We start from the raw sequence: 26,388 nt of genomic DNA, 5'->3' as shown, positions 1-26,388 counted from the left end.
AATTAGAGTCTCTTGGGGTGCTGAGGTGGAACCTCCTTGTAGTCAGCCTCCTTTGCTACCACTCTAGTCCCATTGCACCAAACCCCAAGTCTTCAATCAACTTGTTCTATGGGTTGTTTCTTTGTTTCCCTAGAACCATTTGGCTGCTGCCTAACATTTTACTTTCTTGCCATACTTGTGTTTTCTCCGAGTAGTTGCTGGTTCCTCCTAGTTCCACATCTACAGTCCTTTTCTGAATCCAGGTTTTCTTCTAAGCCAATGTGTTTCCTTAATCTGATAAGATATGAGTGCTAATTTGCCACACTGAGGACATGGGCACAGGAAAAAGTGGTTACCTAATTTTATTTTAATTTTCTTCCTTTGGTCACCTTCAAGAATCCAAAAATCACAATTCAAGATTAAAATTGTAGTATGTATAACTGCAGTAGGAATGCACCCCAGTCTGTGCTTATCTACACAAATATTAGGAACAGGCCAAAGTATGACAATAGTAACCCTTTTATGAAGATAGTCAATAGTAGTATCAGGAAATGTGCTATGGATTATAAGTATACTGCAGGCAATATAACACTTCCTAAAATGAGCCAGTTTAATGGAATTGATGCAATGAATTAACAAAGGTGTTATCATTATGAAGAGCCTGGGAGAGGCACCAGGAACCTAGAAGTGAGGAGAGCTAGCCTGCTACTCTACCCAGGTTGAGGGCAAAGGGAAGAAATACAGCATTATGCTGTGGTGAAAGCAATAAACACATTGATATGGCTTGTAATCTTTCTCTCTTTAACATATTATAAGGTTGATCTAATAGAAACATTACTTCTTAATTCAAATTGTATTGACTTACGTATCTCTTTTATCTCTTCCACAAGACCATGTCACAGGGACTTTGTGGTTCTTATTTCCAAGTCAGCTCTCAGCCTCAATTTTGTCCTCAGAAAAATAACACCATAATCAGTTGAAGAATGAAGAAATGAGTGAACGTCTTGAGGCTTCATGACATATTTTAAAAATTTCTCTTGTAAGAAAAGTTACTTGTAAACTCTACTAACTCACCTTCATGGAGAAAAAATATATTCATGTATGTTTCAGTCATCAGAGAAGCCAGAGTGGAGGAGAGATTATTAGACTTTATAGGACCAGCAGGTAATTATTCTTTTTTATTCCAAGTGATGTAGAGAGTAATTGGACAGCTGAGAAACTCAAGAGCCTAATATGACAAACGGCTTTAGGTAGCAGTATGTTTGGTTTTATTTTGTTCCCTCATCATAACAAAAATGCACCAAATGACTGACCACTAATTAAGAACTCTGATTTTGACAACCCCAACAAATCTCCAACTGCTTTCTTTTCTCCCATGCAATATTCAAGCAGCAAAATAAGCTGAATGAATATATGTGCTGCTGAACCTAGACGAATGGGCTGACCGTGAATGAATGCACATGTGTAATGTATTTAAGCATCTAGGCACGGCTCCTCATTGCTCCTTTGCTTCTCTGAGATCAACAAATCATGTCTGTGAAGTTGGAGCCAACGTGCTTGCATCTCCAAATGCTATGTTCACTGTGAAAATGATGTGAAACCTCTCAAGTTCCATTTGATTGACATTACTTTTTACAGCACGATTTGCTGGAAGATTCAGAGAAGGCAGTATAAAAATCCTTATTGGCTTGACATTTTTCATATTTCGTCCCCTGAGAAGAGGAACAATCAAATAGAGTTTCATTTGTTCTTGAATGGAAAGTGATACGACATCACATGTGCAACACTCAAAATAATCTTTAAGAATATACAAAACAATCTTCATTCATGCCAATATTTAGAGTTAACAACATCAACTGCAAAATTGAGAAGAACATAGGTGTTTTGCACATGGGAGGGATGTATAGGTTTTGGTGACAGTTTTTTTTTCTTGCTTTGTCATTAGCTGTTAACAACGGGCACGTTACTTTCACTTCTTGATTTTTTTTCAAGTAGATATTGCGTATTTCCTAGTTTTTGTATAGTGTGTATTTCCTAATTTTTGTAGCTGGCACTTATCACTAGGTGTTAGTGCATATATTCTGTAATAATCAGACTGTCTATAATATATAGGATTCTATCTGATGGTACACACACATTCACACACATTTGGAAAATTTCATATAAAATGGGATTAAAAGATATGATGGAGTAGACATTTGGAACTGTACTTAATTCACCATTTAAGATCCCATACTGTGATTTGGGGCTTGAATCCTGACTCTGCTTCTATTCAACTTGCTGTTGACCTATATTCTGGAATGTGGCAGGTGACTGACGGCTGAAGTAGTTGGGTCCGTCCTTTATTCATAAGGGAAATCCAAGTAGACTTTGTTATATACTCCCCCCAAAATATACAGATAGCTTTAACCAGAGTTGATAGCTGCAGCTTTTCTTTTATCACACTCCAGCCTTAATAGTTAATAGATTCAGAACCTTGAAGGTGGTTTGGTAGGTGAAATAACATTTCGTCTGGTATCTGATGCCTCTTGCTGCTATAATACTGCCAACTAACTCATACCACCAGATTTTTAGGAGGTTATTCACTTCTCAGAGCAAAATCTTTATTATTCATTTTGTTTTCTCTGGGTCACTTGCTCCAGGTACAATACTGAAATAATCAGTATGTGATGTGATTTTTGCAAAAGTTGTGCTTTGCTTTCTACTCCAGTTGGCCGCAGTGCGGGCTGGTGATGGTTCTCTGTGTCTGATCCAAGTGCTCCACAGGACTCCCTTGGGAAATCCATTCTCTCCCTGGCATGACTTCCAACACGGAGAAGAAAGCACTTAAAGGCTTTTGGCAGGAAAAGTCACATTCTGATTACACTTACACTTGAAAATAATCTGATATTTTTTTGTAATGATGTGTAGTTCCCTCTGCAGTCACATTCTCTTTGACATTATTTTTAGCTCAGAACATACAATTTTAAAATCCTATGCAATAAGTAGTTCATAAATTTTTTAACAGCAAAATAACATTCCTGATATTCATGATTCTGGAATGTTGCTCTCTCTTAGTTTGGCAGTAAGAGTCAGAATCATGAAATTCTCAATTTCTTTTTTTTTCCCACGTTTACCAGAAACATTAACGTCTTAGCTTCCCCAAAATCAAATTCCTGATTAGAACTGAACAATTTGACTTAAATATCTTGGAGCTGGCTCAAAGTTCTCACAGTCATCCTCATCTCTAAGAATCTCTACGTTAAATCTTTTTTGTTATTTCTAATTCTTAACAGGGCACTGATGAACACATAGACTTTCTCATTGAGTTTTGTTATTGAGAGCCATCTGGCTTATTCCTATTCTGTGCTGGGTCTGATTTTGAGTGAGAAGATATCCAACCTCCAATTAGATGAGCCTGGTGCCACAATCCAGATTCTTTGAAGCTTTGTGACATTCCATGTACAAAGATACTTTAAGAAATCTGCAAGAGAAGGTGACATTTCTAAGGCACAAGAAAATGTGCACTTTGACATTCAGTACATTATTCCACTCAATTGTACTTTCTGAAGTTTTACTTAATGTAGGCATGGTGCCCCTATTGTAAAAGAAACAGGAAATATTTCGATAGAAGTAATTTTCACATAAAGATAGCTATTGTTACTAGCAGAGCTTTTGAATACACTGGAACCATTTTCATAGCAAAGAGGTGCCCAATCTATATTTTCCACTGCAGTCAAATAAGCAGGATGGAACAAAAAAAAAAAGGAACAGTTCTTAAATGTCTATGATTTAGGTATTTTGCTAATAATCACAAAATGAAAATTGAATTCCACAGTAAGGAATGAGATACCATATCCTTGGTTTTAGTCCATACTGACAATGTATGCATTAAAACATTTGAAATAATTTCCTAGTTGCTTAACTTTAATTGCTTGATATAATTATATTTATCATTTACTTATTTGTGTAGCTATTTTAGGCTATCATGTAACTGATGTTCTTCAAAGAATTTGGAATTTGCTTAGTTAAATACATGTATTTTACAGAGACAACTTTGTTTTAGTGCATGGTGTTTAAATCCTTGATTTTAGTTTCCAATCATGAAATAATTGTCAAAGGACTCTAAATCTGTTTTGTAATTCACTCAATCTGCTGAATATCTGTTATAATTAGAAGATCTGCACAATGTTTATATTAGGTATTTCTTGAGTTACATTAGATGTAAAATTGTATTTGATTAACTATATTAGATATAAAATCAGAAACCCAGCCTGTTTTCTCCAATCTTGACATTTCTATTGCACGAAGTGTTTTTCTTTGGTATTACCTAAGATTATACACTCATACCCACACATATATATGTATTAATATTGCTTGAAATAAGTAAATAAACACTGATAGGCACAAAAGTTGTCAAAAAGCTCAATTAAAATGTGCATTATATTTAAAAGGCTACACATTTTGTCTCCAAAATAAAATGGATCTTTTAATTTTATTTTGTCTATGGGCATTTCAAAGTTTGTTCTCTCTATGTGTGTTTCTCTCTCTCTCTTTTCATTTACTCACTTTACTTAAAAGAGTTACAAAGAGAGGGAGAGACAGGGAGAGAGAGGCCCCAAGTGTCTGTATTTCTTTATCATCTTTATGTATGAGTATTTCTTTATCACAAACCATGTGCTGCCAGGTATCAGACAATCTGAAACACAAGTAATATGCCATTCAATTTTCATCATAACACTATTAAGTAGCTGTAGTTATATCTTTTTGAACTTAAAAGAAATTAAGTCTCAAGAAGAACAAATTATTGTTTAAAATCACACACCACTTAGAGTTTCAGTCAAGATTTAGCCTTGGCTGTCTGGCTTCTAAGGCCTGCTCTATTTCTCCTACCTACTCCTGTAATTTGTGGTTATTAGGCTGCTGTTACAGAGGCATTTTACACACTTGAAGTAACACTCTGTGCAAGTCCTCTGGGACATCCTTGCCTCTCCTATAGTCCCAGTTAGCATGGAGAAATGGTATTATTGCAAAATCATAATAGTAGTGCAAAAGCTACTGTATACAATGTAAATACTATCATGTAAAAGTGTATATCATAGGACCCTGAGTGGTAGCCTAGTGGCTAAAATCCTCGCTTTGCCAGTGCCGGGATCCCATATGGGCACTTATTCTAATCTCAGTGACCGCATTTCCTATCCAGCTCCTTGCCTGTGGCCTGGGAAAGCAGTTGAATCTAGCATGGCTCAAAGCCTTGGGACCCTGACGATTGGGAGACTCAGAAGAAGCTCCTGGCTCCTGGCTTCAGATTGGCTCAGCTCCGGCCCTTATGGCCATTTGGGGAGTGAATCATCAGATGGAAGATCTTCTTCTCTGTCTCTCCTCCTATCTGTATGTCTGACTTTCCGATAAAAATAAAATATATACAAAAAATAAAAATATACACTTTTTTAAAGTATGTGTCATAGAATTATATCCAAGTTGGGTTAAAGAAGAAATTTTAATCGTATTTATGAAGCATATTTTCCTTGTATTAAGGCTAATTTTTTATTTGTTAAAATATCAAGGAATGAGGATCTTCAGCCACAAAAACAGAAAAGTATAACAACCGTGACTTAAACTGGCACCCATCCGGGATGCAAGTGTTGCAGGCAATGGTTTTAAATGCTACACTACAATGCCAACCTCTCAATGTTTCTACGGTACTGTTTGTTTCCCGTATTCCCGTTGTGCTAACATTCAAATTGCCTACTCCTTTTCTTGTAACTTTCTAACACAGATTAAAATAAAGATAACGGTGAGCATCTGGCCCAGATGTTAAGGCACCACTTAGACATCCTAAATCCCATATTAGAGAATCTGGTTCAAGTACTGATTCTACTTTTAGCCTAGTTTCCTGGTATTTCACACCTTGGGAAAGCAGATGGTGATGGCTCAAGTACCTGAGTCCTTGACACCTGTGTGGGAGACACAGCTTCAAATCTAGTTCCTGGTTTTAACCATCCTCAGATTTTGCAGTCCTAGCTAGAGGAGAGTTTTCTTTGTCTCTCTTCTTCTTCCTCCTCTTCTTCCTTTTCTTCTTCTTCTTCTCTCTCTGTCTCTTTGTGTCTCACTTGCTTTCCAATGAAATAAAAATGAAGGCATTTTAAAATAAGCATACAAACTGAAACTGTTGTGCTTATAAACAGAGGAAAGACAGGATTACGACAGACAAAACCCAGATTCACGACAATTTGAATTTAAGCAACTTTCAGTTTAACTCTCAGAGTGTAGAGGCTATGAATAGAAAGTATAGAAAGAAGAAAGAAGAAACATAAATATAATTTGTCTCCTGCTTTCCTAAATTTCTTCAGGGATTCTCTGCCAATCTTTATAATGGGTATTCAAAATAGAACATGTAGAGTTCAACTCCTGAGTACATAATCATCTAAAACAAGAGAAATTGGACTCAATCCCAGGGCACTTGATGGAATTTCTAAGCATGGAGGAGACAAATTAATAAAATAATTATCCAATGAAGTAGTCATTGAGTTCCATGTTTGTAAGCTTTAAATTAAATGAAATTTTAAATTATTCTTTATGACTGCTAATTAGTGGGCTTTTTCAGTGCTTCAGTTAAATTTGAAGCCAATACTGGTACATTCTTTTCACCTCAGGGACTACAGTTTGCAATATTTTCTGGTCTTTTGAGATTTAATGCAATTAAAATCAAATTGAGTCCTTGGTTTATTTCTAATAAGGGAGCTTGCGGGATGGAAAACCTTGACGCTTCACAAGGTGGAGACTTGAATCAAGTATATCACCAAATCAAGTGTGTTTATGCATTATCATCTTCAGGAATGTAGCTTGATCTACTTGATTGGTTTTAATATACAAACTCTCTCAAGGTCTTTCTGAAATTTTCATTTTTGCATTCATGGCAATTTTTCTTGTTTACTTCACTTTCTTCCTGAATAGCAGGTAAATTGGAGATGAAGGAATGATATCATATATGTGTCCAAAATCACTGTATTTTAGATGTAAAGATTGGTTTCTGAATTTCGAAGATGTTCCATTGGTTCACATGCCCATTTTTGTGCCAGTACCGAGCCTTTCTGATTATAATGGCTTCTAATATATTTTGAAATGTGGTATTATAATATCTGCAACTTCATTAGTTAAGATTGCTTAACTGTTTGGTGTCTTACATAATTCCATATGAATTTTAAGGTTGTTTAAATTTGAGAACATCTTTGATACTTTTCTTGGAATCACATGGAACTATTTCTTTGGATATTATGGACATTTTGATAATACTAATTCTTCTAGGCCCATCCCTATGGCCCTATGGCTAAATCCTCACTTTGTATGCACCAGGATCTCATATGAGCACTGATTTGTGTCCTGGCTGCTCTGCTTCCCATCCAGCTCCCTGCTTGTGGCCTGGGAAAGCAGTGGAGGATGGCCCAAAGCCATGGGACTCTGCACACGTGTATATTTGCCTTTCCAATAAAATTCAGTCTATCTTCTAAAAATATTAATTTTTTTAAAATTCATGAACATGGAAGATTTTTCTGTGTTTTTATGTCTTCTTCTATTACTTTCTTTCCCAACCACTTCGTAATTTTCATTGGAGACATTTTGTTTTTGTTTTTCCTTCACTATTTGGAAAGCCCAGTTCTGTCCCATCCTGATCTATAAAATCTGCTGGAAAGTCTGCAGTTTGTTACTTGGAACACCTGTATATGCTATTTGTTTCTTTTAAACTATAGCTTTGAGGATCCTTTCTATATTTAAAATTGAAGAACTTTATTATATCATCTGCCATTGAAAGATTAACTCTTTTTCTCCAGTCTTTGTGATCTGGCTTCATTTGTGTATCCTGGAAATTCTGAGAAATTCATTTATTTTATCTGAGCCTGTGGACATTTCCTAACTTTAGCTCTGAATTAAGCCCTAAATCAAGGTTCATGTAGGTCCACAGTCATTGTCTCTGTCCAAGAATGCCTCCTGAACTCAGATTTCTGCAATCCCACAATTGGTAGGCTATGCAACATGAATCATGGAGTTATGAAGCAAGGTGTGAACAATCTGTTTTGACAACCCCAGATTCCTAGTTCTGTTACTACAGATTCCATGATGTTAGATTACACCAGGAGCCATAGCCTGAAAAGACGAGTGTAGTCCAGGGGAAGAATCCAATCCTGCAATGCTACCATCTACTGCTGAGGTGAACTCACGTGGTTAGGCTGCTGCAACTCACCACAAGCACCACGGGGTGCAGTCCAAACCTGATCGGTTGAGCTCGCAGGACTCTGATTGGCACAATGGCAGTACCAATGTCTCTGTCCGCCAGCAATGATCTCAATATAAGGATTGTTAGGATCTGCCTAGTGCTGACCTTCCCAGTCCAGGACTGAGTCCAAATAGAGACTCTTGATTCTTGGCTCTATAATCAAGGTTGTGGTTGTCCATTTAAGTTTGGGGCCAGGAATCAAAGGCCGCCCCTTCGCCATCTCAGCTAGCACTAAGTGGAATTACAAAAGAGTCTGTTATTCACTAAGGGCTGTGATCTCTGGGGTGAATGTGAGCTCCATGTGAGGCTGGCAGTGACACATATCAAAATAAATTGGTCCCAGTTGGTTATAGGTTTTGATGCTGGGACAACTCCTAAAGCTGCTTTTGTAAACACTGGCCTGGAGATAGATTTAGGAGCTTTATTTTGTCGTGCTTTTAACAATTTTATTGTGGCTCAGAGATAAAGGCAGAATCTTATGCTGCCTTTTTTTGCCCTGCTCCCAAATAGCTTGGAAAACGCTGCCTGCGGCTAGTTCAGTGAGCACTGGTGAAAGCAGATCTTCCAGCACCTGGCTGAGGACGACCCACATACACAGGCTTCAGATAAAAGCCTGGAAGCAAGGGCATGGGTCCCCCTGGGACACTGATTCTATGACAGTATGTCTGGTACTAGATTGCAGGTGTTCTGAGCTTATATCCCCTGCCTCTTTCAGATGAAAAGTACTGATTTCCATGCTGATATTGGAGCTGAAGGACAATGCATCCCTTCCTACATTCTTCATTTTTTATTATCTTCTATTAAAACCAGGATTCATGATCTCTTTCTTGACTTTCATAGATTTTGTGACGGCATCTTGGTGTATAAGAAAATGTTCAAGTTGATGTTTGTATTGGGAGATGATATCCAAGTGTGTTACTTAGTCATTATTTTACCAGAAGCCTAAAACAAACCACTGTTTTCTTAAACAATGAATGATAATATCAATGCTTTTACTCTTACATTTTAATGAGCATTTGAAGACTTACCCACCAAGCACGTAAGGCTGTCCTCTGGCATCCCATACGGGCTCTGGCACATGTCCCGGCTAGCTAATCCACTTCAAATCCAGGTCCATGCTAATGGTCTGGGGAAATTAGCCAAAAATGGCCTCTGTGGGCCCGTGTCCTGCATGTCAGAGAACTGGACATAGCTCTTGGCGCCTGATTTTGGCCTGACCAAGCCTTACCTGCGGCAGGTATTTAAGAAGTGAACCAGTGGATGAGCTCTTTAATTCTCTTTCTTGCTCCTTAAATCTTTAAATGCATAAAACTTATGAAAACTGAAGACTTCTTGATATGTAGGTTATATGAGATGATACATTGTAATTTTAAAAGAAGAAATCGGTTATTCAAAAGATTCAAGACTCAACCTTAAAAACATGCTTCATAATTATTTTGAAGAATAAAAACCAGTAGTTTTTGCTTTTAGAGTTTCATAGAGTAAGGGTATGTATTGACAAAGACAGTCTTGTATGTTGTGAAATTTCACATTAATTAAAGAAAAAACATCAGTATAGAATTTATGGAAATAAAACTGATATTTGTTACAGTCTCTCAAAATATTACTTTCTAATTTTTTTAAATTTATTTGAAAGGCAGAGTTAGAGAGGAAGACACACACACAGATAGATCCTCATACAATTCTGACCCAGCAAGGAAAGCTGAGCAAACACAATGGTCAGTTAGATTCTAAAACCATTGCCCTCAGTTCAGTTATAGTCCCAGTAATAGCTTTCAACAGAGATTTGAAGCAACACGCCTTTATTGGAAAAGTTGTAAAGGATCTGAGTCATGACTTTACCAGGATCTGGAAGACTAGGCTCATCAAAGCAATGGCTATGAAAAAGTTGATGTGGTCCTGGAATAGGAGGACCAAGGAATAGGCTAATGAGCTGTGATCAAAAAATTTTTACCTGAAAAGATATTGGACAGAAAAAAATTATAATTATGTTTATTGGAATGGTGTTTTTAAAAAGCAGTAAAGGCTTATCAGTCAGAAAAGCTTCCAAGATTTTTAAATGTCTAGATGAGATCTATAACTAGAAATAGCATTAATTGTAAATGAATTGAAAATACAAAGCAAAAACAAACAATTACATGTAGGGAGCTACATTTGTTTATAATGATGAAAAACAGGCCGTATGGTTTACCATAATATTTTAAGGATTTGTTTATTTTTATTGGAGAGGCTGATTTACAGAGAGGAGAGATGGAGAGAAAGATTGTCCACCTGCTGATTCACTCCCCAACTACTGCAACGGCCAGAGCTGAGCTGATCTGAAACCAGTAGACAGGACCTTCTTCCAGGTCTCACACATAGGTGCAGGGTCCCCAGGCTTTGGGCCATTCTCTGCTGCTTCCCTGGGTTATAAGCAGGGAACTGGAAGGGAAGTATAGAAGCTAGGACAGCAACCAGTGCCCATTTGGGATCCAGGAACTTGCATGGGGAGGATTACCAAACTGAGCCACTGTGCTGGGCCCAGTTTACAGTACATTTATATCTCATATCCTGCCACAAAAAGGGTTAGAAATAGATACGTAGTTTTTTTTCTCATTATGAAGCTTAAATGGATTCCTTTAATTTTCTTTCCTCTCTGAAACCATAAATGCTACAATAGTAAATGACAGAAGTGTATACAATGACTAAACAGTATTTACTATGATTTGACACAGTCAGTGGGAATCAGTGTTTATAGATGGGCGTTCATAACATTTTAACCTCTAGTAAATTTTGAAAATGTGATCATTTGTCTAATTCTAGGAGAATCCAAAACCACAGTGGAAGCTGTGATAGTTTTGAAATCACTTACGTTAATCAAAGATTGTTTTTCCTTGAATGAAAACCATTTCTATTGATATGCAGAAAAGGCAAGTAGTACTGCATGATAGAAAGTCTTGATATCATGGGTCTAATTAGCAAAAGATTAGCAAAATGGACCCGGCGCGGTGGCGCAGTGGTTAAGGTCCTCACCTTGCACGCCCGGGATCCCATATGGGTGCCAGTTCTATCCCGGCAGCCCCGCTTCCCTTCCAGCTCCCTGCCTGTGGCCCAGGAAAGCAGTCAAGGACGGCCCAAAGCTTTGGGACCCTGCACCCGCGTGGGAGACCCGGAAGAGGCTCCTGGCTTCAGATTGGCATAGCATCGGCTGTTGTGCTCACCTGGGGAGTGAATCATCAGATGGAAGATCTTCCTCTCTGTCTCTCTCCTCTCTGTATATCTGACTTTCCAATAAAAATAAAATAAATCTTTAACAAAAAAAGATTAGCAAAAAAACTAAAATATGTATTGTTTAGAGTTTTACTTTCTTCTTTTAAGATATAAAAGGTGTTTTTATTTGCATTTTTAAGTGATTCAATCATTCTCTACGAATATAATTCATTTGTAACATTTATTCAGCAGATTCACCGTGGAGAGTTTACACAATCAGCCGTGTATTGGGTAATTAAACCTGTTTAAACATGAAATCAGTTACCGAAGCCTGTCAAATTTCCATTAAGTCTTAGATAAATACAGGAACACCAAATACCGTGAAAATGAGAGTAAAGAAACCACAACATTTTCAGAATTGTTTATTTCTGCAAAAACTTGCAATTTGTTTTCTAAAAGTCTTACATACTGGTTGTCACATGGCCTTTTGTGTTTAGAAAAATGGGTTGTAAACATCTCTCAGGGATGAGCCAAGGTGTTTCAGACTGCTGTGATTTCTGAGCCAAGGGTTTGACAGGACCAGGTCATTTGAAATATCATGGGGCAATTTACTGCAGTTTGCATGTATCTATGTAGAATGTAAGCAAAATAAGAGAAATGCATTTGTAAGTTTTGTGCAAATTCACAGTTGCTAGTAGCTGAGGTTTCCTTATTTGGGTTTTATGACAGGGAACATGGGGACTTGAAATTGAAGTGGAATGAAAATAGAGCATGCTTAACTAATTTGTTTCTAATACCAGACTTCATTAGTGAATTATTTAATAAAGATCAGAACTCATAAACAGTGCACATCTGAGTATGCTGAATAAAAGTTCCAAATTGCCTATATTCATAATGGATGATTGAGACATCTGAAGGCATGCAAATGCAAAATCATTTCATTAGAATTTTGAGAAGGAAAAAGTAATTACAGAAAGAATTGTAAAGTGATATGAAGTTTTTTTGCTCCACTTGAAATGTGCCAGATAATTTTTCAAAAAGGTTGTAGCAGTTTGAGCCCACTGAGTAGAAAAGCTTAAGCTCTTATTGGCTTTATCTGCTTTCCTGTCGGAAACTGGTAGAAGCTTATAGGAATGTACCAGGTAATGTGGAAGAAGTTTTTTTCTGTTTTTGTATTATGAATTAGATTTTTAAAATTTTACCTATTTATTCATACATTTTATTATTCCATGATACAGTTCCCTTCCCAACTGAACAAATCCCTGCTCTCCCACTAATTTCTCCCATGGCATTGCAACAGTATACTCCTTCGCAATCAGTCATCAGTTCATCAATCTTCTATTTTTGTATATCCTGATATTGTAGGCATAGACAATGCAGAGAGTCCAGCACCCTATTGTCAAGATACAGTCAACAGTTTTATTGGGAGCCCATCTTTGATTTGTAAGTAGAGATGCACGCTGCATTGAATCTTCACGTCTGTATGTGATAGTCTCTCACAGTTACTATACATCTCCTTACATGAAAAGTCATGAAACAAAATCAACAACAGAGGGAAAAACAGATAATTTACAATGATATGAAATAACATGTTACTGAAAAACCGATGTGTCCCTGAATAAGTGAAAATGAAAATTAAAGACCTTCCTGAAGCAAATGATGTTACTGTGTGACCTAGGAGTCAGTGAGGAAATGAATCAGAAAAAAAATTTTTTTGAACCATTTAAATAGAAACAAAAATATCAAACCTCAGAAACACAACAAAAATAGTATTGAAAGGGCTATTGATTTTGTATTTTGCAAGGAGTTTACCTTATATCATAAAGAACATATGACATTTGTCCTTTTAGGATTGACTTGTTTCACTGAGGATAATGGTCTCTAGTTGGGACCATTTGGTTACAAATAATAGAGCTTCATTCATCTTAATGGCTGAATAGTAGTCCATGGAGTAGATGGGCTACAGTTTCTTTAGGCACTCCTCTTTTAATGAGCATCTAGGTTGTTTCCATTTCTTTACTATTGTAGAATCTACTACTGTAATTATAGGATTACCGATCCCTTTCCTTTGGTTATATTCCTAAGAGTGGGTCATGCATTGGGTCAATTTTCAGTTCTTTCACCACTCTCCTTACTGACTTTCACACTGGCTGTACTAGCCTACACTTCCACCAATAGTGAAGAAGGGCACCTTTCTTTCCACATCCGTGCTAGCAGGTGTTGTTAATAGAGTTCTGAATGTCGGTAGAGTTGTGCATCGGCAGAACTATATATCTTTGATAGGGTAAGGGTGTTACTTTGGTCACATTCACGAACCTGTGAATGTTCTTCATGTTTTGCATTTCTGGAATTCAGAGCCTGGTGACTTTCAGTGAGATTTTTATTCCTTTTGTATGCTTAAAGAGGTAAATTTTCCCATTTTCTCCAAAAGTTACATATTTTAATTCTTTTTAATACTCAAAACATATTCGATCTAAGGTGGGATCTACATTAGAACCTGGCCTGAGGATATTTAAATAACACTAGTTTTTTGGTTTTTTTTTGGCTTTTTAATGAGAAGGAACAGTTAATTCCAGATAATCCTTGTTGTTTTAAGTGATAATCACTTAAACACAATGACAAAAATGAATTTGTTCTAATTTACTATAAACTTTATACTTGCCATATATATTCTATGATGGCGTCGATCAATTCATAAAAAGCTTTTACATGAAATTCATTTGAACATCTTAAGATCAATATTATAGCAGCAATTTTGTAACTACAGTTGCACATGTGGACATATTGTTTCACACAGAAATTTATTGAACACACCTAAAAATAAAAATATGCATTGCTTCATTTTTAAATTATTAATAGTGATTTTATTCTCCCTATCCAATTTTAAATCACTGACCCGACAGAGTTGGCATTTCAGGTATGGTCTTTCCTGCACAATTTGCCTCCATGTACTTAACGTCTGTGTCATCCCCTACTCCCGTCAGATACATTCTGTCTCTTTTAGTAGTCTTGTCATTTGAAGAATGCTTTTAACTTTACAGCCTCTCATTCTGTACTGAAGACTACTGTGTCTGTCAACGCCCCCAGCATGGAAACACAGACTGGGGAGTAGCGATGTGTGTGTATATTCTGTCAATCCATCTCTCCTGGCTGCCAACTCTATTGCTTTATGAGTTCGATGGGAATCCTGAGGTGCAGAATCATTGTATGATTAAACTTCAAAAAATAGAACAATAATTTTGGGTTGCTGTAATAGGTGTTTGAGATTGTCTTACAAAAGGTTCAGGTATCTTTTCCTGAGTCCTGCAGATGGAATAGGGCAGATTTTTTTTTTTGACAGTAGAGGAGAGAAAAATGACACAGGACTTTTTAAAGAATGAGATGTTGCATTTTATTTCTTAATGTTCTCGGTATATGACCTTCAGTACATCTTGGTTTTCTCCTTTATTGAGTACACAATGCAAGTCACAGTATTAGTCCTCATTCTATTTCTATAATGACACACCTGAAAATGGATAACTTTACAGCCCAGATACATTCATGTCGTTCTCAGTTCTGGAGGCTCAGGGCATGAACCAGCCATGATGAAGACCACATGACTGATGCACGTATAATATCAATGGTACACGTTGCAAGCCCGGAAGCCAGGCAGCAATCCAGAGAGAGAGAGGTATGCTCTTTCCTAACAACCCTTTTTATGAGAATCAACTCAGTGGTACCCATGAAAACTACATCTTTGCAAAAGGAATGCCCACAATGACTGAAGAATCTGGCAGGATCCATCTTCGAAAGGTTTCACACCATCTCCCAACATCACCACCAAGGAGCAAGCTTCCAACACATGAAGGTTTAGAAGATACATTTTTCTTATCCAAGCCTTAGCTTTTACTTGCCAGAATCAGATGAAGGATGAAGCTTATTAAGGTATATTAAAAATAAATAATGTCATACAGACATATATTATTTTTAGTATCAAGGAAGATATAGTTTAATATGTCAGTATCCACACTCCTTCCCACCACCATAGTAGTTTCAGCCCTGTCTTTTCCTATTGGATGGTCACTAAATGTGTAATCATGCAAGTACCGAAAACAAAATGAATTATGATGTTTCATTTTTCCACAACACATTACTCAGAAAACTGGATAATATTCAAATATGGCACATTGCATTTGGTCATATTTGGGGAAAAAGAAGAAATCATAAAGAAATATTATGTATAATGCTATCTTATAGATATTTACATCCAGAGTTCCAGATACGGTGATAGAAATGGAAGTTCCGTTTTAGTGTTTGTTGATCTATTCCTTCAGAATGAATACTTCCACTATCATTGATTTAAAATGATAAAGTGACATCAATGCAAGTGAGCCTGAAAAGGATGATGGCAGCACACTATGTGGTTTTTCCAAAGTATGGATCCAACAGCTGTGAATAATGTCAGAAGGATAGACAACACCAAAAGTGGCAAAATGATTCCGAAATGATGAGTTTTGAGAACTTACTGGGTGGCTTTTAATATAATTGATTTCATAGCATGCTTAAAATATGCATTTTAAATAATGACTTTGTTTGACACTTAGATCAAAAACCTCTTAAAATGTGCTAGTTTGGCTCTTAGAAGATGTTTATTGACTCAAAAAATATGAATGCATTCCTTTGTACGAGATGATTCTACTACCTCCCTAAAAATTATCTTCAATATAAAATAACACAGAAATATGGAGAAAGTAAATGCTGTTGTACTCCATTCCAGAAATTTTATTTACCAAAATGTTGAGATTTTAGGCCCGGCGCGATAGCCTGGTGGCTAAATTTTTGCATTGCATACAATGGGATCCCACATGGGTGTCAGTTTGTGTCACAGCAAGCCCCATTTCACATCCATCTCCCTGTTTGTGGCCTGGGAAAGCCGTAGAGGATGGCTAAAAGCGTTGCGACCCTGCACTCTCTAAGGAGACCCAGAAGAAGCTCCTGGCTCCTGGCCTAGGATCAGTTCAGCATTGCAGCCATGTGAGAAGTGAATCAGCAGTCAGAAGATCCTCTCTGTCTCTCCTCCTCTCTATATATCTGACTAACTGGACAGCAACATCTCAGTGAATGGAGACCTGAGCATTACTATGTCAGCCAATGGGCATTGGGAGGGTGGCTTCATCCTTGCATCGGTGAAATCAACATTTCAGAACTATCCAAACCACTTGACCAGAACCTTTGGAATATGTACACACTGAGACTCTGGGTTGATATGAGGTTGCGGTTCCTCATCCGTGGAACTGGGACGTTTGGAAAGCCATGTGTGGCTTCCCCCTTTGCCTCTCCCCTTCCCAAGAAGAAATAGCAAATTTGAAAACAATAAGTGCAACCAATTTTCCCTAAACCTTGATCCTTATCCCCCAATCAACCATGTAATCATTATAAATAATGATTTTTTTTTATTTTAAATACAGATGATTTTAGATCCTATTGTTTTTATTAATTGTTCCAGTTAAGAATTAAAACATCTTTACAAAATATGAGATAATTGAGGTGCTTAATACTTTATATATGAATATAAAATACACATGTTAACTTAAGATCAATATTATAGCTGTAATTCTGGCTGACAATGTAAAATAGAATTTGTATATTTTTTCAAATGGAAGTACTGTTTACTTGATTGCAATAATTTTCAGCACAGTTAAAACAAAGATAATTCATTTTTCTAATATAGCTGCTCTGATACACATAATGTTAATTTAGCCATAGAATAAATGTCTATAAAAAAGCAATTCTTATTTTCTGTGCCACTGAGAAGAACTGCTCAAAACAAGAAACCTATTGTATAATATGTTATCTATTCAAATCTCCGTCAGTTTCATAACTACCCTTGTGTTCATCATATTGGCTTGCCTGAAACTGGAAATATGTTTTTTTCCACTGTGACTTAGACATCCCAGTTAGCTCCTGGCTCACAAATTCTAGAACTATAAAAAGAAAGGCTGTTTGACATATTGTAGGCAGTAGCATTAATTTTATATCCTTGTAGATTTTTGGCTTGGGGCAATGGCTCAGTGGCTAAATCTTTGCATTTGCATGTATCAGGATTCCATATGAGCACTGGTTCATATTCCAGCTGATCCACTTTCCATCCAGATCCCTGCTTGTGGCCTAGAGAAGCAGGAGAGGATGGCCCAAGGCCTTGGGACCCTGTACTCACATGGGAGACCTGGAAGAAACTTCTGGCTTCAGAGTAACCATTGTGGCAGCTTAATCAGTGAACCAGCAGAAGGAAAATCTTTCCCTGTCTCCTCTCTGCAAAATTTACCTTTCCAATACAAATAAATACATCTTTAAAAAAATGTGGATTTTTCATATAAACTAAAATCCATGGAGTTTTGATGGTAGGAAAGTAAAATAATAATCAACATTAAACTAAAAAACTCATCATTCCTGATTCAAAATCATTAATATTTTCAATGTTAGACAATTAGAAGAGTGAATGCATAGATAGCCATTATACAAACAAGTGTATAGACCTAGTGTGGTGTTTACAAGTCACATTTTACCTCTTTTTACTTTTTGATTAACATTAGGCAATAATTATTTTCTTGAGCATTAGTTATAAGCATGCTGAATGAAGTCAGTGATATATCATAAAAATACTTTAGGGAACAACCTATATAATTATGTTTTTTTACATATGTTTCTTTTCAATTTGAGTGGCTATGGATATTCCTAGTCCAGCAAAATCTTCTATGCTAATCTTTGTCATTATTTGCTTAGATTGATTTTTTAAAATCACTTTATTCTAGGAAATAAACTGATCAATCACAAGTGTGAAACTTATCCATGTAGCTACCACATTCACACCGTTTGATGCTTCTCCTGACTCAGTAGAGGAGTGACTGACCAGGAAATCTCAAAGCACTAAGCATGTGTATGCAGAGGCCTCTTGAGCGAGTCTGCATGCTGGAGTGCATTAAGCGAGTTACATAGCTGTTATGTTGACATTCGTATGTTAAAAATGTAAGACAATGAATATGAATAATGTGTTAGGAAATGCTGTTACAAGTTTACATTAGAAATGCTACAAAACTGTGTATCTCTGGACAAAAGTAATGTAAGGACAAAAAAAAATAATAATAACCCTTGTGGGGAAACCCATCCCCCATCCCACCATGAGCTTTAAGAAAAAAAAAATCACTTACAAATAAAACATGGAAAGTTAGTTTTGACCAACACAAACAACTTTGTGAAAGTGGCATGAGTCCACAAAGGGCGTGAGGTGAAAGACGCTGACTACAGCCACACGCTGGCTTTATTACCTTGACATGTCTGTTAGTTAAAGTGTACATGGCTAAGAGTGAAACCCTTGACATCAGAAAACAATAAAATGTTTGTTAATACACTCATGGTGATCTCTCCTTTAAAACTACATATTTTTAAATGAAGATTTTTGCTTTATCAGATAGTTCATGTGTATAATAACAGTCTTCTTTTTGTAGATCACTTCCTTGAGTCATATGTCGAGCCACTGTTGTTCTTCCAAATGTAGATGTAAAAAGGAAAAGTTACTGGTAGTTCATCCTTTTCAACAACCATGCGATAAGCATCATCAAGTCTACACAAGGCTTGCTTCATGATGACGAACCATGAGACAAGAATCAATCACAAGGAGTTAATAGCCAACTGAAAAGGAAATATTTATAATTGTATAATATACACAGTTACTATCAAATGTATTTCATCAACAACTGTGAGAAATGTAGAGGTTAAGTGGAGATTGATGTAACTTTGGAATATTAGGAAACACTTCAGAAGGTCCATAGATAAATCAGTTTCTTCACAGAGTGGTATATTACATGAATTTATTTCACAGTAAATTTTAAACCTGTACCCATCACTTTACCATTCATGTTTGCAGACAGTTAAAACTTTTGCCTCACATATGGATTATAGATACAAACATAGGAGATAAAAAAAATGTATGAAGTCATTTTCTATGAGTTTAAAATAGGCAGCAATATCTTAAATATTCCACAAAGTGATTGTAAAATTCTTGATCTTTTGTTTATATCAGAAGATGCCACTAGGTGCATAAAAGAGGAAGTTAGCAAACTACAAGAATAGTTAAAGATACTCAACAATCTACAAAAGAGATGATGTGTGCCCGAATATTAAAATATCTCAGAATTGAGTAAGGTACAGGGAAAATGAGGTATATACTCACCAGACGTATTGCAAGCTGTGATGCCAAAAGCACCATGAATGTATGAAGATATTCAGCTTCAGGAATTACTTGAGAAATTTCATACATGGAGACATATCTGGGTTAATTTTCCAGGGGTGTTCTAATAAACTATCACCTACTTATTAGTTTCAAATAAAAAAATTCATAAAACTTGAAGTTCTTAAGGTTAAGAAATTCTGATCATATTTTACGGGGCTAAAATAAACATCTCCTGAGATTCTCTCTTGGTTGAGTTACCTCCAGAGAGGCCTAAAGTGGGTTTTTAAGAGTGTTGAACATCATTCACATGATTTTTTGTATGAGAAATTGAGCATTCCTGAGAACTATCTCCCAATAAAATTTTGGGGTCGATGTGAATTCCATCAAAAAATTTAAGTTTATTAATTCTTAGGCTTTCATCAATATTATGATAACACAGTCTGTTGAAAAGCAGAATTCTTTTCTGTACACAGATCTCAAATCTAAATATTAACATGCTATTTCCTCAATTCAGTACTCTGATCTTCTATATTCATCCCTTCTGGTTTTGCAAGAGGAATTAATCCTGTGTCTACATGTTTAGACACATGAAAATTTTGAAATCATCACAGTGCTGTAAGCAATAAGATTTCCAACCCGTTAAGACCAAGCATTTGCTGCTCCCTCCTCTTCTCTGTCAGATCCCAGAGCACCTGATCCCAGAGCTCATCATTTTGATATTTAATGTCTTGTAAATGTTAAGTCTCAACTAGTACACATTAATATTTCATACTCAACTCAAAAACATCGATCTGAAAATGATATGTGTTACTTTTGTTTAGATTCCATTGACAAGAGCCCAAACGCACCACCACACCACATTGCAAAGGTAGCCAGTCAAGCTGTGTTTTGCAGAGGACCATCTAGAGATGAATAGAAAGGCACATACGTATTCACACAATGAAATAATATTAGTCTTAATGTGAAATGGAATACTGAAAATTCTATTAGCTTGGAGAAACATGCAATGGATGATAATGTGTATCAACCATTATAAGATATTTATAATCATTCTCCCTGAATTAAAAATATTGTGTGCCACCTGTTCATGCCTCCATACCCCATAAACCAGGGAAAGCACTGATTTTATATTGTTTCTAAAGTTCTGTGTTTCTAGAACTACTTACATTGGAAAACATTTGATATCTAGCCTATTTAGATCTACTTTTTCTCTTAAAAATATACATTAGGGCCTAATGCAGTAACCTAGTGGCTAAAGTCCCCACCTCACATGCACCAGGATCTCATATGGGTGCCAGTTATAATCCCAGCAGCCCTGCCTCCCATCCAGCGCCTGTCTTCTGCCCTGGGAAAACAGTTGAGGACAGCCCAAAACCTTGGAACTCTGCACCCACAAGGAAGCCCCAGAGGAGACTCCAAGCTCCTGGTTTAGGATTGGCTCAGCTCAGGCCATTGCAGCCGCTTGGGGAATGAAACAATGGATGGAAGATCTTCCTCTGTGTTTCTCCTCCTCTCTGTATGTGTGCTTTTACAACAAAAATAAATAAATGTCTTTTAAAAATATATACATGAAAACATGCTCCTTTCTGTTTATGTGGTTTATAACTTATTTCTTTCTAGAGCTGAATAATATTCCACTGTCTAGATGTACCACACAACTACCTATTTTGTGTGGTAAAAATAATGGTCATTACACAGGTGGGCCCCCGCAGCTGAGCCAAGCTACCCTTGACTGTCAGATGCCCTGTCCCTGGAACTCAGGTACCCGGCCCCACTGGACCCAGGTTGGCATAATATGCCTCACTTCAGTGTCCGCAGTCTTATTGAGCAGCCTGGCCTGTTCTAGTCTGCCCCCTGTTCTTGCTCCTGCTGGTGGCTGCTGCAGCCTATCCCAACCCAGCCTGATTGCTGTCCTGGTGCTAATGTAAATGGGCTGGTGTGGTGACCTGATCTTGCTGGATTCCTGAGCCCTAGGGATGGGGGAACTTGTGGGGTTTGGGATCGCTTGACCCAGATCCTGGGACCCCAACTTCTAGGTGGGTATTAGATTCATGTTGGGAGGAACTTAGGTCTCCTGACCCGTGTCTTAAGGCTTACCTAATAGGTGGGTGTTGGGTTTGTGAGCCCCAGGGATGGAGGATCCCATGGGGCTTGGGTCGCCTACCAGGTGTCGGGGCCCGCCTACTAGGTGGGTAACGGGTTTGTGAGCCCCAGGGGAAGGGTTTCCAACCACGCTTGGAACACCTGGCCTGGATACTTGGACTCGCCTGCAAGAACACGTCCTACTTAATGAAAAAGGTGGAGCAGTGGACACAGGCCCTGTTGTAAAAGGAAACTATGACAGCACATTTGGTGCTGTAGCAGAAGAAGAACAGAACTAACTGGACAACTACCCCAAACAATGACAGCAAAAAATCTTGGTGAATGGAGCCAATGGACATTGGGAGGGTGACATCATCCTCAGATCAGTGAAAACAGCAGCATTTCAGAACTATCTAAACCGCTTGGAATATGTCCACATTGAGACTCTGGGTTGATATGAGGTGGCGATTCCTCATCCCTGGGTGCTGGGATGTGTGGAAAGTTATGAATGGTTTCCCCTTTTGTCTCTCCCATTCCCCCAGGAACATCAAGAACAAATGGCAAATAATAAATTTGGAAGCAATGAGTTCACCCAATTTTCCCTAAACCTTGATCCTTTCACTCTGATCGACCATATAATCATTAAAACATAAATTAAAATAATGAGCATCAATGCAAGATCATTAGACATAAGCCATCTGCCATTCTGGTGATACAAGTTAGGTAATGCAGAGTGAGGGCTGCATGCGTGGCCGCAAGGGTTAGGTGGGAAATCTGTTTGCCATCCCTCAATTGTTTGTAATCTACAACTATTCTAAAAGAATAAGGGACTTTGGGGCCCGGCGGCGTGGCCTAGTGGCGAAAGTCCTCGCTTTGAACGTGCTGGGATCCCATATGGGTGCCGGTTCTAATCCCTGCAGCTCCACTTCCTTCATCCAGCTCTCTGCTTGTGGGAAAGCAGTTGAGGACGGCCCAAAGCTTTGGGACCCTGCACCTGCGTGGGAGACCCGGAAGAGGCTCCTGGCTTCGGATTCGGCCGTTGCACTCACTTGGGGAGTGAATCATCGGACAGAAGATCTTCCTCTCTGTCTCTCCTCCTCTCTGTATATCTGACTTTGTAATAAAAATAAATAAATATTTTAAAAAAAGAATAAGGGACTTTTAAGTGTTTAGAGGAACATCATATCAATTACATCAACAGCACTGAGCCTAGAGGCACATCCACAAAAGAAGGATATGTGCTGCGTAAAGTTGCGGTCACATGAAATGAATCCATCATGAGATCTGACTATAACTTATTTCCCTTCTATGTATTCCTCCTGAGCAGTGATCCTTCTACTTTTTATTTGTTGAGCTCTTTACTTAGTAGGCCATTAACCATGTGCTTGTAAGCTAAATTAAAAATACACAATGGAAATAGCTAAAACAAAAGAAGAAGAAGAAGAAGGGACAGAGGGGGAAGGGAGTGAAGTATTACTATACTCTTAAAATAAAATTCATTCTCTTGACAGAAACAAAGGAAAGTGGGAGGGAAAGAGTAAAAGAAGGAAAGAAAGCCTGTTATACAACTTTGGACATATAGTTTGCAATATATTATTATTTGAATATATTGGGAGGAAATGTTTCATGTTGTGTTCTTATTACAGCGTAGGAAAGCTCAAACATATATATACACAGTTGTGAGAATATCGTTGGAGGTGATGGATTATTTAGCAATACATTTTTCGTGATTACAGTGTCATTGGTATATGCCTATATCCATATGTAACAAAATACGTACTTTAAATGTCTAATTCTTATTTATCAATTATTTTACCATAGTACTAGTAGAAGGATAGATTCATGAACAATTGCACTTGTAATATTTCTCTTTGAAAATTTATCTGTTGTTAAAGTAGCCTGGTTACTAAACGTTAAATCAGGGAGTGGTACAAGGGTAACCTGCCTGCAGAGCGAACACGGCATAAGGCCACTCGCTTAAATCCCAGCGGCTCCACTTCACATCTCCCTCTCTGTTCATGACTTGGGAAAGCATGCCAGGACAGTCCAAGTCCTTGGGACCTGCATCCACATGGCAGGTCTGGAATAAGCTCCTGGCACCTGGCTTTGTGCCCATTCGGGATGTAACTCCATCTCTCTCTCTCTGTTCTCTCTCAGTTTCCTTTTCTCTGTAAATTGACTTTTCAAATCGCAAAATAAACATACCTTTAAAAATAAAAATTAAAATATTTGAAAAATAGCAAAATCACTTCATGAATTGATCTGCTTTCTGCTTGCAGATAAGAACAAATGATGAATAACAGATACAGATAGCATTTGGCTATCTTTTAATAATAATTATTTACCTAGATTTTTTTTGAAAGGCACAAAGGGAGGCAGAGAGACAGACTGCATTTCCTGGCTTACTCCCTAAAATGCACTTCACAATGACACCCATGTCAGGCTGAAACTAAAAGTCTGAAACCCAAGTTGGACTTTCCAGCATTCAAACAGATGTAAATGCTGGAGCCACTCCTTACTTCTTTGCAGGACCTTCACTGGCAAGAAAGTGACCCAGGACTTAATCTGCCCACTGATTAGTTTAGAAGAAGATCCAGGACTTAAATCTGGTTATTGAACTGCAAGCACATGCATCCCAAGTGATATTTTAACCACTGCACTGAAATTTCACACCCATGTGTGGTCATGCCAGCAGTCCAGGAAACATAAACACTGCAATAAAAACGTGCTGAATAAATAGCAGCTTTTTATTCATTTTGTAATGATCTAGGGTGGAGTTTAGCATTTTTTTTCTATGTGAATAGTTAGTAAACTTTTCCAACCTTTCTGGCTAGTTATTCTTTTTAAAAACAATCCAAATCAGCTGTTTTTAAAAGGTACAGGTAGTCATTGTTAGTAAATAGCTAAAAAAAAGTGTAAACTGTTCTCCAAAACAATTCTTTACAAAACAGAAGACAGCAGTTTGGTGCTGGAATTAATTCTCACTCTGCACTTGCTGATTGCTGAATCTAGGACCACATTCTCAGGCTCTGAATCTCTTTGAGTCCCAGTGTAAGCTGGGAATGCCAATGCGCAGAGGTGTTTCAAATTTTGTTGCATGTTAATACGTGAGAAGTGCCAATCTCTGAGCCTAGATCACAGGATGCATTCATTCAGCAGTCCTACACTATCACGGCGTCCATTCCTCGTCACATTAGCATTCCAGTTAATATTGGACATCTCTTAGTCTTTTAATAAAATAAGGAAAATTAGAGATTGAAATTGCATTAGACTTTCTATTTTCCATCATTAGTTGGATAGCACATGTCCAATAGAGGTTTAAGGACATGAAGCTGAGCTCATCTCATGTGAGCAAAGCAGCCATCACAGTGAAGCACAGAGGCTGCTGAGCAACGATTCCTTACCTTTTCCATTTTATGTTCCTTCTGTTACTGTATCAAAGAATATGCACCTCAACCTGACCAAAATGAAAGGCCACTCCATTCTAAGAAAGATTTGGAGATGTTTATAGACATTGCATTGCTGCATTTGTCTCTGCTGCTCAATTTTAAGGTCGGGATAGCTGTATTTGCGTTGATGAGGGCCAATTTGATAGCTCTGGATTGAAAAATATATAAGTCTGTTCAATTGTGTTACAATTTGAAATGATACAGATGAGAAAAAGAATATTGCTATGGCAACTACTGCAGAGCACAAAGATAATAATAATTTATAAAATGAAGTGATAGTCCTGTCAGGTAGATTTGGCAGGAGAAGCCTACAATCCTGACTTGAAGGAGGGTGGATTCTTACGGATTGTTTTTGGAAAACTTTAACCTGTTGCTTGCTTTTTTGTCTCTTCAGGGTTATGTGTGAGTTTGCCTAAAAGCAGTTCTTTAGTAAAACCATGGGAGAATATTTTATAATCTCCCTTAAGCAAACAAAATTTGTCTGATGAGTGCATATCAATGTTTTGTGATTGATGTTTAAATCTGAAGTAAAAATACTATCCTCTGATGTATAAATAAAAGATTTTTGTAGTTACATTTTCTTTGGATTTCAATATTTCTTAGTTAATTAAAAACACACAAATCTATTAAGGTTCTAATAGCCATTGCATTACACCAACATAGTATTTTTGAGAGTATTCAAATGTTTTGAAATAAAACTTTATATTGTGATCATAGTCTTATTGGTCCCCTAAATAATCTAATATGTAAAGTGAGCATAGCTGAGAAGTAATATAGATAAGAGCTATAAGCCATCATCAAATGGAAATGTCAGCTTCATTCATGTACAGTAAATCCCTGCATTACAGTTAAATTTTGACAAATGATTTAATATAGTTGAAAATTTTCCATGTGGCAAGAACAGTGTGGCATAGGAGAGACTCAAAATGTTAATGAACAACTGGGACAACCAAGTAAGTAGGTACATTTATTACAGTATCATCCATGATATAGGAGGGGACAGGGAGCTATTGAGGCACAATAAAATAACTCAAATTAGAGTTTACAATATCAGTTTGTACACTAGTCCTTCATTTTAAGATTTTTTTTTTTGTTTTTATTGGAAAAACAGATTAGGCTTAGAGAGAGAAGCGAAGACAGAAAGATCTGTTAGTTTTGGGTTCATTCCCTGAGTGGCCACATTGTTGGAGCAGAACCCAGAGCTAAAGCCAGGAGCCAGGAGATTC

This window comes from Ochotona curzoniae, unplaced genomic scaffold, assembly GCF_017591425.1.
Source record: "Ochotona curzoniae isolate NIBS_2020 unplaced genomic scaffold, NIBS_Ocur_1.0 scaffold_3223, whole genome shotgun sequence".
Lineage (NCBI taxonomy): Eukaryota > Metazoa > Chordata > Mammalia > Lagomorpha > Ochotonidae > Ochotona > Ochotona curzoniae.
Note: the sequence above shows the minus strand (reverse complement) of the source record.